The sequence below is a fragment of the Mangifera indica genome, chromosome 19 (assembly GCF_011075055.1).
Source record: "Mangifera indica cultivar Alphonso chromosome 19, CATAS_Mindica_2.1, whole genome shotgun sequence".
Taxonomy (NCBI): Eukaryota; Viridiplantae; Streptophyta; class Magnoliopsida; order Sapindales; family Anacardiaceae; genus Mangifera; species Mangifera indica.
Window position 1 is genome coordinate 6,129,854 of NC_058155.1, and position 13,762 is coordinate 6,143,615.

The window sequence follows — 13,762 nt, forward strand, 5'->3', positions numbered from 1 at the left end:
GGGTGGGAAATAGTCATTTGGCCTAAAAAATTCAATGCACACTCAATGAATTGAGCCCCCAACCTATTCAAACTATTGAATTCTAGCCGCTGAATCCACTTCATGGCTCAAATATTGTTATTCAAGTCATTCTAATAAAACTTAGATTTATTGTTACTTATTTATTCTATTTCATCTTTTAGGTGTTCAAATAAAGAATAATACTATACATACTTATTTTAGGTATATAAATATATATACATTTATATATATCATCATATGATTAGGTATTATTTTATCTGTAATTCAAAATCATTCAATCATACGATAACATATATAAATGTATATATATTTGTATACCTAAAGTAAATATTTATAGTTTTATCGTCAAATAAAACTACAAAACTCAAAACAACAAATCAATTACCATCTTCTTCTTGGTTAGTCCCAAAAAGCTTCATCTTGACAATGGAGTCCAGAAATAACCCTCCACCTCTAATTTCTTTGGCGAAAGTTCTTTTTACTTAGCAAATTGCTCTTTACCCTCACCATTTCTACCAAGCAAACTATATATCATTCTTTGCAAAAAAAAATAAGGCCTATAATCACTAGGATCCTCTTTCTCCAATTCTTGGTAACACTTTGAAGCCTCCTCCACATTCCTTTGCAAGAACTGAATTTGTGTCATTATCAACCTCAGATCTCTAGCTTAATTGTATTTTCATATGGGGTGTAATTATTTCGATTACTCTTGATTTTTATTTGAAAATTTTATTTTGTTTTTCAGTAGAGAGAATGTGACTAGTTACTAAGATAATTGGTATGTTTTTAAAATTTTGGTATGTAAATTTTTTAGAATATTTGTAAACCAAGCAAAATATTATATTGTGTGTACACACAACAATGGGTTATATTGGACCAATTCATAAGCATGGGAAGACCCATGGGATGGCTAAAGGCCCTTTTAGTCATGTTTCATAGACCCAGTGGGTTGACCCACAATTTTATATATTTTAATAGTTTTAAATTAAATAAATTATTTTTTAAATATTATATTTTTTTTATTATTTTTGTTAGGTTAACTCACAAATCTTATCCCAAAACCCTCGATATGATTTAAAATTTTGTGGGTTGTGCTCTCATCAACAATGCCAAAAAAAAGGGGAATTAGGTCATCTCGCAGGCTAACCCAACCCTTAACACATATTTAGTTATGAGTATTATTAATTGTACCTTGAGATAATTTTATAAAAAAATTAAAATACTACAAACACTTGAGAAAGTAAAAACAGTTGACAATTTTAGATCATTTTAAAAACAGTTAAGTTAAAATTAAAAAATTTTAACATGATTCTATTTCCACTCAAGATATGATTCACTGCAAACAAAATCCAGTTTAGTCCATAGCATTTGCAAAGAAACGAGTAAAATGACCTAGTGTCGTTACAACAATTGTGTAGCCGCTCTCGTGTTAGATCCTAAAGCCTTGTCTGCGCCAAACATGAAATTGTTGGCGCTGATCGCCCTAAACTTAGTTGTATCTTATACCACAAGCAGCTTAACATACATCGATGTGATGGTGAAGAAGGAAAAATCTTCACCAAGACTACAATCGGCACTCGAGTTCTGCATTTCTCAAATGAGTACAGTGTGAATTCATTCAAAAGTGCTTTAAACGAATTGGATGGAGATCCTATAGCTGCAATTCTGATGGTGCATATAACTGTGCATAGGAGCTGAATTCTGAAGGGTTTCAATCTCAAGATGTGGATTCAGGTAAGACTATAAATAATTATGTGGTGATATATAGTAACGTTGGATTTACTATTGCCAGTAAGATTAGCTGAATTCATCGATGACATGTATTTATTTGAATTTGACATGACGTGACATTTAATATGAATAATTATGAAGTGATTTATAATAATATATACAATTTTATATATAAATAATGATATCATATAATTAAATTATTTTAAATTAAAGATAAAATTATACACAATTATATAGTAATATATCATTATTTGTACATATTATTTATGCACATAATTTTACTGTATAACAAATATAATACATATTTATTGGTCTTATCCCTTAAGCTAACAATGAAAATTATATTATTTAGTAAGGCTAAAAGACTATTTTTTACCAAAGGTTAGTTGCAATAACAAATTTTTACTTATTAAGTTTGAAAATGTTAAAAACCTACCTATGAAATTTTTCTGTTAATGAAATCCCTTAACTTAATATTTAAAAATTTTATAAATAAAAAAATTTGGTTTGTCTTTTTTTAATATGTAGTTAGTAATCTATATTTGAAAGTTGTTTGTTTGTTTGTCTTGTTTTTTTTTTTTTTTTTTAAATAGTCAATAAACCTAATTTGTTATTTTTGGATAGTGACATTTTATAGCAAGTTCTCAATACCTTTTAAATACGACCCAGAACTTCGTTTACTTATATATTTACTTCTATAACCATGAATGCGCCCAAAACTTCAATGACTTTTCATCATAATTCTCCATTTCTTTCTTCTTACTTCTTCACTCTCATTCGCTCGCGCTCGCCCTTGTGGCACCGAGCAAAGATGGTCCATCCAGTTTAGTCAATAGCGTTTGCAAAGGAACGACCCAATGCAGTTACAATGATTGTTTAGCCGCTCTCGCGCTAGATCCTAAAGCCTTGTCTACAACGAACGTGAAGTTGCTAGCGAAGGCAGCGCTCAACTTGGCTATATCTAATACCACAAACAGCCAAACATACATCGACAAGATGGCGAAGAAGGAAAAATCTTCACCGAGACTGAAATCGGCACTCGAGTTCTGCGTTTCACAATATCAATATAGTGTGAATTCATTCAAAAGTGCTTTGCGCCAATTGGATGTAGATCCAATGACTGCAAATTTTGATGCAAAAGTTGCTTCTGATGGTGCAAATTACTGTGCAGGCAGGCTGAATTCTGAACGTTTTCGATCTCAAGATGTGGATTCAGTTAGGGTTAAAATTAATCATGTGCTGATTTATAGTGACATTGGTTATACGGTTACCAGTAAGATGGACTGAATTCATTGGCATGGTCCCAATGTGGCATCATATATGGGAAAATACAACTATATATTTTAACTGTTGCTAATATTATCTTTAAACATTCTTATAATTTATCTCTAATAAATTCTATTAATGTAATATTTTTTTAAAACATTCATGTCAATTACATGATGAAATTGTCAAATGCAAAAGGTATTTCTGATTACATAATGAACCAGATTATTTTCTATTATTAATTAATTTTTTAAATTAAGGATTGAAGAAATAATAAGACGACAATAAATAATATGATAATACTATATATTTATTAAAATAACTACAACGAGTGTATATGTAATACCATTTTATTAATTTGAATGTAAATCGAAGTTTGGATAACAAATATAATATATTTATTGGCCTTGTCCCATTAACTGACATTGAAATTTAAACTAAATATCGGGGAAAGTAAATAATTTAACTTTTTTAATCATGTTATATAATCCTAATCTAGTTTTTATGCATTATATCAATATAGTAAATCTAACTGTTTGATTCATCAGATTATATTTATATCATATCAGTTTAGATTTTATGTTAAAGACTTTCAACTAATTACAATCGTATCGAATTTTTTAACCTTTATCTAACATTTTAATATTCGAATTAACCCGACATAAATTGATCCAAAATTATCTATTTTTTACTCTTCAAAATATTTTATCATTTTAGTATCTTCACCAAACTACCTCAACATATTATTAATAAAACACACAATATAATATTTTGTTTTATTAACAAATGCTTTAAAAATTTACATAATAAGACTTTTGAAACATGTCAACAATTAGATTAACTAAATCAAATTCTTATTACTTATAATAAAATAAAATATTTAAACAAAAATAAAAAATAATATAAGTAATTATAATTATATAAAAATACAATTTATGCAATCTGTAAATATTTTAAATTTTTTACTGTAAAAATACAATATATAATTGTAATATAAGTAAGAACTTTAAAAGATATTTATAATTTAACTAACCAAATTAAATTCTTACTACTTAATAATAAAATAAAATATTTAAATCAAAATAAACAATAATATAATAAATTATAATTATATAAAAGTATAATTACATGAAATTTATAAGATTTTAACTGTTGTTAATATTGTGTTTTAACATTTCTCTAATTTATTTCTTACAAATTCTATTAAAGTAATATTTCTCTAAAATATTTGAATTAATTTGAGTTATATCAAGTTACTTTCGTATGAACCTTAACATCACCCAATTTAATTTTGAGTCTTATTAAGTTGACTTGAAATAAATTTTGTCAAAAAATTCAACTCTAACCTAATATTTTTTATATCGTGTCATGTCAGGTTAACAGGTCATGTTAAAAATTGTTAGCTTAATACCCATTTTACCAATATCCCTAACCTTTGATCCTTAGCGTCTCAAACTTATTTTCATTTATATTCTCATCTAAAAATCAGTTCAAAATCAAATAAATCAAGCATGAAAATCATATTAATTCAAATAAATAACTTTTCATTATATTATTTGATATATTGTTTGAAGTTTTAAAATAAAAAATTTTGAAATTTCTTTGTATAGTAATGAATCTTATTATAGTTAATTTAATAAAATTGATTTATTACGTTAAATTTACATTAGAATAAAAGAATATATAGCTTTTTAGATAAACTGATGGACAATAGTATACTTCAATTTTTTGGTAGGATATTTTAAAATTCAAAAATTTACATAACAAAATTTTTAAAATACAACAATAATCTTAGTAACCAATCACATTCTCTTTACCAAAAAACAAAGGCCAAAGGACTTATTCCCACCCCAGTTTTAGTTCATTTCCAAACATCCACTCGTAGGGTTTCAGAAACCCAAATACCCCCCAATCATCGAATTTCTGTTAAACTTTTCAATTACTTACAAAGGTAAAAGCATTATTTTATTATTAATGTTAAAATAAATAAAATTACATCTCATTTTCCCCCTTTAATTTTAAAAACTAACAATTTCCCAACAAACTGAAAACCTGTTTTTCCCCTTAGGGTTTTATTTGTGCAAATCCAATGACCACTTCAAGAAGGTCTTCTACTGGCCTTCCCACCATCTTCCTCCCCAGTGGTTTCCCAATGTGGAAACTATCGAAAAGTCAATCGAAATGGCCAACGATTTATGCGATGTAGCACAGATATGTGAGACATCACATGAATTTGTGCGACATCCAACCATTTGTGCTTCAGTCAAACAACACCCAAACATAAGTGTCATGTATGTGCATCGTTCAACTAACGCCCAAACATAAGCGTCATTCGATCAATGCACAGACATGAGTGTCATGTTTGTGCGTTGTCTGATCAACGTACAAATGGTCAAATATTGCACAAATTGTCAACTGTTTTAGTCTACTTTTTGGTGGTTTCCTAAAGAAGGTGGTCAACAGGCTGACCGATAAGCTTTCCAGAGCGGTTATCAGATTTGCAAAAATCAAACCCTATGGGTAAAATGCAAGTTTTCCATCTTTTGAGTGGGGGAAAATTATTAGTTTTTTAAACTAAAGAAGAAAAATAATGGTTTTCTCCTTATAACTAATTGAAAAAAGTTGAATGATAGATAGATATTTGGGTTTTTAAAACCCCGCAGGTAGATGTTTGGAAATGGACTAGATTTGGGTGGGAATAAGTCCTTTGGCCAAAAACAAAATAAAAATTTCAAATAAAAATCAAGAAAAATCAAAGTAATTATAGCCATATGAAAATACAACTAAATACAATTTCTAAGGATTTTAGCTACTGATGATATTTATCCTTCAACATTTTTTAATTTGCCCATAATAAATTATACTACAATAAGCATTTCCTAAACATTCAGGTTAGTTCAAGTAAATTCGGGTTACTTTTGTGTCAACCCTAACATGACTTTATTTTGTTTTGAGTCATATTAGGTTGACCTAAATTAACTTTTATGTCAAAAAAACTCAACCCTAATATAATTTTTAACAAGTTGTATTGAAAATTGTAAGTTTAATATTAATACTATTATAATATTTGGACAAATTCACACAATACCTTTTGATAATTAAAACTAACAAATGAATTTGACAAATGGGTGGCAAATAGTTTTTTCAAACTTAAATAGTGGGAATGTCATTTCAATAAACCTTGGGTGGCAAATAGTTCTTTTAAGCCTCCTATATCCACTTCTTCAAGTAACCCATTTGAAGTTTCACTTGTAAAGATTGTGTCTCTTTACAATAGTTCTTTGAATTTTTATCCAGTATACTAGTTTTCAGGATTGTACCCAAATATATTAGTTCGTCAAGATTGCATCCACTATAATAGTTTATTCAAGATTTCACTCAAAATTGTTTGAATACAGAAAAATGAATGTCAATGCCTTTACAAGGTTGATACATGAAATGACCACAAGAGTTTATCTCAAATAATTGAGTTGTAAGCTTAGGAGAGAAATTAGAGAAGAAAATGAGTATATGATTTTACATGTGTAATTTCTAATGTATTCCCAATCAAAGAGTGTTCGTTTTATAGTCTTAGATGACTAAAATAACTTATATGACTGTTGGTTGGGGGAATAGATCCGTTGGGCATCAAAACCAATAATTTCTACAAAAAATCTGTGAGACACACGGGTGTTTGTCCTTCAATTTTTCCTTTTTTGCGCTCAGTCAATTTCAATCAAAGCTCCCAATGGTCAAATTTTCAAATGCGCCATTTGAGGGATAGGCATCCCTATTTTTAAGATAAGCATCCTACCTTATACTTTCAAAATTCTAGAATGTTTAAGACATGAAAGGATGACCAAGGAATAGGTAGAGTGTCGGGCGTCTTTGATACATAGGCATGTGTTTTAAAGCACACGAGCTTGTTTTTTATTTGACCATGTTGACTTTGCCCAAAACTACACAAGAATTATGCACGACCATTTTTCCTCGTGTTTTGGCTTGACACATGGGCGTATAGTCATGATGCATGGGCATGTATGTCTTGTTTTTGCATTTTTTAATTTTTGTCTATTTGATAATGTTTTTTACATATTCCTTAGACAATGTTAGAGGTTAAAGCGTGTAATGAGTTATAGGATGGATATGGGAAGTTTGATCAAACCTAGACTGGTTATGTATATAGTTTGCATTATAAATGTGTTGTTTTGATATGTTGTATTTAAGACTTATTTTATGCATCAAAGGATGTTAGAGACCCAACGAATGTATGTTCAAAGGACTGTTGGATCTACACAACAGATCAACAAAGATATATTAAGATAGAGAAATACTCAAATATACAACAAAATTTCTCTATTTTAAGGTTAAAACAGATGAATAGTCAAGTAGAATTCACTTGAATTCAATTGACTAAATAACCTTGAGTTTATGTACTTAAATATACCTTGATCAAGAAAAGACCCAAACGCCCATACTAAGGAAAATTACAAAACTGACCTATAGTAAAAAACTTTTAGATACATATATCTTACATTATGTGTTGCACAACATAATGATTATAGAAAATGGATTGGAGACTATGTAAGAGATTAATAAAGCAAATAGTAATACAATAAATTAAGGAGAAAGAATATATATGATTTATTTCGATTCACTTAAAACCCATACTAAGTCAAACAAGGTCAATATTACCATTTTATTCAATTTATCAAGCTTTCTTTAAAAATAAAAATAAAAGGGTAAAAGATAAACAATGCTCAAATGCATAGCTCAATATGATAAGTATGCATTTTATTCTATACGACTATGCCGGAACAAGAAAATTTATTTAACAAAAAGAAAGTACATAACATTACTGGGTCCATGGAAGACAAGTGTGATTACCAATCATTGGAAGCATACAAGCAAGATTATATTGTGAGGTAATAATCCATTTGCATTTTCTGCAGTCATCTATGTTCGAGTCGAAGATTTTGACGTTATGGTTCTGACCAGAAAATAGAAAACTGCAATACAACTTAGTTGGTGGAAAAAACCCATCTCGAAAATGATAACTCATAGTCTCACCTTTAGCAATAATGTTATGAATGAGCGTTGGCTGGCGCAACTTAGAAACGAGCTTACAATCTGCAGTAATGCTCTCACCAGTAGTTTCCAAACCATTAAGGACACTTAAAGTTCTGCTTGGTCGATGGAAAAAAGCAGCATCGCACATAATCATGTATGGAAGTAGCAGAATCATAAACAAGATAAGCTTGTTGAATGAATTCATGCTTGTTACTGATTATTAGAAAGGGCAAAATCTGCAAGAATTGAGGGATGAATTTTGATCTTACTAAGGTCAAAAGAAAATGAAAAAATGAATTTAAAGTCCATTAAACAGAACCTTATAACAATGTTATGTACATAAACAATGTTATGCCCATCTATAGTAATTTATTGATGTTTATTTGACCACGTATTGAACTTTTATGGTAAATTTTAACTGAAAATTAATTGTATGCTTAATTAGGCATTGGGCTTCCCCTTTAGTCAATGCCTTTATTGATCCAAATCATAAATGTTTAGTATTCTTTGTTGTCTTTTCTAATTATAAATAATATAATAAAACTATGTATACATATTTTGTATATACATATACATATATATTTGATGTATATTATCAAATGATCAGGTATTTTTAAATTAAAAATAAATTACATCAAATTACATGATAACACATCATCTGTGTATCAAAAAGTAAATTCGTATAACATTGTTGTAAATAATATATTTTGAATATTACTATATGTGTTACTATTTCCAAAATGATGTGACAAAAAAAACATATCCCAAATGATGTGTTCCTACATGTGACCATGAGATGTAAGTAAATTACTATTTATCTCAAATTTTATGTCCACAATGATACATCATACGATGTATTAAGACCCAAACTAGGTCTTGATCCAATTAAAAGGCTAGTATCTAAATTAATTGAATCGACTAGCTAGGTAGATCGATGATGTCAATATAATATAATTAATATGTTAAAATAGGTTTTAGCTATACTAATGTCAACATGATACTTAAACAATTTGATCTAACAGTTAAATCACAATCTGTTACGATTCACACAATTAAACTCAGGTCAATTTAGTTTGAAGGCTACAACAAGTTTTAGCCACATCCCAAGTTTGATTTGTCACTAATTTAGTCAAACTGACAGATCTAATCTGAGTTTTAAAACGCTAATATCATATACGAGCATTGATATATTTTTTTAAATAATAATATATGTATGATGACACATTTTTTTTTATGATTTTTGGAATATGTTTTGGATAAATAGGATTAAGCATATTTCCTTTTGTATTGAAATATTATTACCTGATGTTATTTTTTAAATTAAAATTGTTTCAATTTTTTCTTTGTTTAAGACTTGGTGTAATAAGGAGATTTACAAAAATTTCACATCAGAAAGAAACACTTTAACAAATCATTTCACCCACTATCAATAAGCTCAACTTAAATCCAAAAATATCTTATATATTGCAAAAAAGACAAACAAACAACTCTGAAATATATATGAATTAAAATGCATGCCACAAAATGCTCACTAGATACCATAACACTTTCAAATTGGCAATGGGTCTAATCAAAATTCACAAATGTTTCTTGGGCAAAAAAATGGCAAAGAGCTGAGGAACATGTTCAAAGAATTTGGGAATTTCTTCCATATTTGTTGGAGACTCTAATAAAAAGAAAAATAGTTTCACATCTAATAAAATTGAGTAAAATGAGTAGATTGTATCTTAACACAAGCCAATTGATTTTGTATAACATGAGTTTCAATCTCTACACTTATGACCTAATATATTTATGATATGATATCAGAGCACAAGCTAAATAGTTAAAGTGTTTTTGGATACAGATAACAAAATATATTTCTGACATAGTATCAAAGCACGAGTCAAACGATAAGTCTAACAACCTAAAGTGTTTTTAGATACAAATAATAACGCATCCAACCAAAAACCAACTGACTCAAACGGCGAGTATAACGGCCTATGGTATATAAAAAGAAAAAGTGTCTCACATCTAATAAAATTAAATAAAGTGAGTGATATATAAATGTGTGGATTGCACCTTTACACAAACTAATTGGTTTTTAATCACATGATTTTTTGTAATATGAGTTTTAATCTTCACACTTATAGAGTCAATATATATTTTCGACAATATTACAGCTCTAGTTAGCTTTCAAATTTTCATAAAATTTGGAATTTGTTCTTCTAAGGTTTAAAATAATGTGTTTGCACTACTAGTACTTTGTTAGGACTCATATTTATGTGTCCCGCAGGGCAAAAGGGCAAAGAAAAAAAGGCAACAGCAGGGCACTTGGAAGTCAGGAGGTTGCGCAGGTAGCAGTGGTTCAAGTATCAACAAGTGGGTTTATACGGGGGAGTCCAAGTGAAGAGGAAAGGGCACCGGAATATAAGGAAAAGGCAGAGGAAGAGCAGGGGATTCTGAAGAAAATTCTGGAGGAGTCTAGGGGAGAGTAGCAGGCCTCTCGAATGCCTTGCACCATCTTGTTGTTTTCGTAAACTGAGTCTGTTTTCATGTTTTGTAATTTGATTCTGTTTTGGAGTTTGAATTCACAGCCACAGTTTGTATTAGACTAAACAATGGGCCCTATATGTGGGGGTTGGGCCTTGGGCTTTTTACATCAATGGGTCAGTCTGGTTCAAAGACCTATTACTGTATGAGCCTAAGCCCAACCTAGGACCCTCCCAAATGATGTGTTCCTACATGTAACCATGAGATGTAAATTGCTACTTATCTCAAATTTTATGTCCTCCATGATGCATCATACAATGTTTTTAGACCCAAACCAGGTCTTGATTCATTTAAAGGTTGGTCTCTAAATTAACTGAATCGACTAGTCAGATTGATCGATGATATCAATATAATATGATTAATATTTAAAAATGAGTTTTAGCTATACTATTGTCAACATGGTGCTTAAATCAACATGATGCTTAAATAATTTGACCTAACGGTTAATCATAATGTGATACAATTCACACAATTAAACTCAGGTCAATTTAGTTTGATGGCCACAACAAGTTTTAGCCATGCCCCAAGTTTGATTTGTCATTGATTTAGTTGAACTAGCAACTCTAATCTGAGTTTTAAAACACTAATGTTATATATGATCATTGATATATCTTGTTAAATAATGATATAGGGATGATGACATATTTTTTATGTGATTTTCGGAATATGTTTTGGATAAATAGGGTTAAGCATTCTGTTGGTCAAAGTCTTGTATTTACTTATTTCTTTTTGTATTGAAATATTATCACCTAATGTTATTTTTTAAATTAAAGTTGTTTCAATTATTTCTTTGTTTAAGACTAGGTGTAACAAGGAGATTTACAAAAATTTCATATTAGAAAGAAACACTTTAACAAATCATTTCACCCATTATCAATAAACTCAACTTAAATCCAAAAATCTCTTATATATTGCAAAAAAGGCAAACAAACAACTCTGAAATATACATGAACTAAAATGCATGCCACAAAATGCTCACTAGATACCATAACACTTTCAAATTGGCAGTGGGTCCAATCATAATTCACAAACATTTCTTGGGCAAAATGGAAAGAGCTGAGGAACCTGTTCAAAGAATTCGGGAATTTCTTCAATATTTGTTGGAGGCTTAAATTTTAAAAAAAAAATTTCATATATAATAAAATTGAGTAAAATGAGTGGTATATGAGTGTATAGATTGCACCTTAATATAGTCAGTTGGTTTTTAACTAATTAGTTTTGTGTAATATAAGTTTTGATCTCAATATTTATAAACCTAATATATTATCGATATGGTATCAAAATACAAACCAAACAGCATACTTAACAGCTTCAAGTGTTTCTAAATACAAGTGATAACATACACAGTCAAAAACCGGTTGAGCTAAATGACGGATTTAACAGCTTTTGATAATTACACTTGAGCGAGGTTGTTTGAAACTCAAATAAAAAAAAAAATCATATCTAATAAAATTAAGTAAAGTAAGTAGTATATAAGTGTGTGAATTAAACTTAACACAAATTAATTGATTTTCAACTACTTAATTTTATATAATATAAATTTTAATTTTCATACTTATATAGACCTAATATATATTCTCGATAATAGCATGACTCTAGTTAGCGTTCAAATTTTAATAAAATTTGGAGTTTATCCTACCAGGGTTTAAAATAGTGTGTTTGTACTACTATTTGTTGGGACTCATATTTATGTGTCCCGCAGGACAAAAGGGCAAATTAAAAAGGCAGCAGCAGGGCACTTGGAAGTCAGGAGGTTGGGCAGGTGGCAGTGGTTCAAGCACCAAAAAGTGGGTCCATACGGGGGAGTCCAAGTGAAAAGGAAAGGGCAACGGAATATAAGGAAAAGGCAGCGAAGAGCAGGGGATTCTGAAGAAAATTCTGGAGGAGTCTACTGGAGAGTAGCAGGCCTCTCGAATGCCTTGCACCCATCTTCTTGTTTTCGTAACCTGAGCTGTTTTCATGTTTTGTAATTTGATGCTGTTGTGGGGTCTGAATTCACAGCCACAGTTTGTATTAGATTGAACAATTGAAAGAAGTTGTATTGAGTTATATTTAAGAAATTGTATTTCATTCTGGAGCTTATTACGAGGAATACAAATACAGTGGCTATTTCCATTTGAATATACAATATCATTCCATTCATTAATTGCTTATAGTTGGTTTCGTTGACTGCCGTTGGAAGTAACCGGACGTGAGTGGTCGAGGCACATTCTGCCTTGAAGGGGGCAGCGGAGTGCCGAGCAGTGTAGAGTGGTATCCAGACAGCAGAATTCCCATGTATCTATCATACTTTTTTTTTCCATGTTCAACTTACTCTTGGTGACAAAAGTTTAGTGTGAACTAAGTTTAAGGTCAAAAAGAAATTTAAAATAGTATATATATTGTTTCTATTTAATGAGTGTTTATCACTCACATTTTCCTATTTTGTCTACTTTTTAAGAGATAAGATCGAATGATAGCTTTGAAAAGAGGTGTCGACAAACATAAGTAGCGGAAGACTTTTACATCATTTCTCATTTTTATTAAGTATTTTTGTGTTTTCAGTGTATTATGAATTTGACTTTCAATAATTAACGATGAAGACTCTATTTTCATGTATTAGGAACATTCTTTGCACTTTTTTCATATTCAGTATTAATAAAGAATATTTTAGTAGTTTTACTAATAAAAATTGTTTCAAGATTTTTATTTTTAATTTTATTTAAATGAAGGCTTGATTGATTAATGCTAGTAATACTTTCCCCTAGAGGATAGAACTTCTAGAGAAAATATCACAACATTCAATAAGAATAGTTTTTCGTACAATTTCTCAACGAAAATGATGATTCACTATCTCTGAAAAATACCTTATCCAAAATTCAAATTTGATGAATGGTCATACATCTCAACATACACAAGCGTCCCTCTACTTTATGGGCAATCGAGCTTGTACTCCTATGTGCACAAGCATGGGCATACATCATTGTGTTGCACAGTTGTACATGAGTCTAAATACATAGAATATCAATTAGAATAATATGAAAAAGATGATTTATTTTGTAAATACTCGTATATATATTTTGTCTTTTTTACATTGTCGCTACATTATGTAGTTAGAAATATCTTTTGCATAATACAGTCTCATCCAAAATAAACACCAACCATATACTACAGAGATAGGAAT